Source organism: Microtus ochrogaster, linkage group LG1 (assembly GCF_000317375.1).
Source record: "Microtus ochrogaster isolate Prairie Vole_2 linkage group LG1, MicOch1.0, whole genome shotgun sequence".
NCBI lineage: Eukaryota > Metazoa > Chordata > Mammalia > Rodentia > Cricetidae > Microtus > Microtus ochrogaster.
In genome coordinates this window covers 27,020,201-27,021,239 of record NC_022027.1, presented here as the reverse complement: position 1 = coordinate 27,021,239, position 1,039 = coordinate 27,020,201, and the positions used below count along the sequence as shown (strand labels likewise).

The 1,039-nt window shown below is 38.8% G+C and overlaps 1 protein-coding gene across 3 annotated transcripts in view; it reads left to right on the top strand.

Moving 5' to 3' along the window:
* Gabra2 (gamma-aminobutyric acid type A receptor alpha2 subunit) overlaps positions 1 to 1,039 on the top strand; it is a 134,220-nt gene that overhangs the window by 118,236 nt on the left and 14,945 nt on the right. The window lies entirely within an intron of this gene.

Here is a 1,039-nt window from a genome sequence, read left to right as displayed (position 1 = left end):
CCTGACTGGCTAATTCTGATATCCTCATCAACCCATCTCTAGTAAACTGTGTAGCTCTGGTCTTAATGGGAAAGATTCTGCATGTCTGACCTGGTGGCTTGCTTCATCATGTGTGTCTGCCCGGGAGAGCGGAGCATGGCCTCTCTGAGCTCACTTCCTCTTCCTCCCAGCATTCTGTTCTATTTACTCCTCCCACCTATGTTTTAACCTATCAGGGCCAAGCAGTTTCTTTAATGCTTAATGAATGAAATCAACAGATTGATATATGACACTCCCACATCAGTCCTGTACATTAAAAGAACTGGAGGCATCACAATCCCTGACTTCAAACTCTACTACAGAGCTACAGTCCTTCTTTCAAATGACTTTAAGTTGTATCAAATTGATAAAAGCCCACCTAGCATAGCTTTTTACTTCCCGTTTTGGTGCTGTTAATCAGAATGATGGCCTCACCCAAACTGTGTGACCTCAGTATTCCTTAACAACATCCTCACACCATTTGTTTTCTTTTTCTTTTGAGTATCCCCCCGTTTGCAATTCAGCTTTTGATGAACCTTAATTTGATTGTAGTCTATTGATTGCTGGTGCTGCAACTTACTGCCTGACACCACCTTTTTTTTTTCCTCATAAATGTGAGTTGTTTGCCCTCTGTGAAAAGCTATAGCAGAAATTATTTGTTTTTGGTGGGAGAGGAGCCAAAATGTATGAAGTATCCATTCATTTAAAAGTTTAAAACATCTCACTTATGGATATGGTATTTACATCATTTATCTTTCCTTTTTACCTTTTACAATCCTCCTGTGTCCTCCATTTGCTCTGAAATTTGTGGATTCTTATTTAAACATTGTTATATACATAGAGAGAAAGACAGACAGGCAACTAAGAAAGAGAGCTTATTGAGTCCATTTAGTGCTGTTTATATGTGTATGTGATTAGAACTGACCATTTCCTTTGGGTTGGCTCTCAGATTTTCCCTGGAGCAGAATGATTTTCCCTCTTTCTGCAGCAATCAACTTTGTGTAGTTTTTTTTTTTTTTTT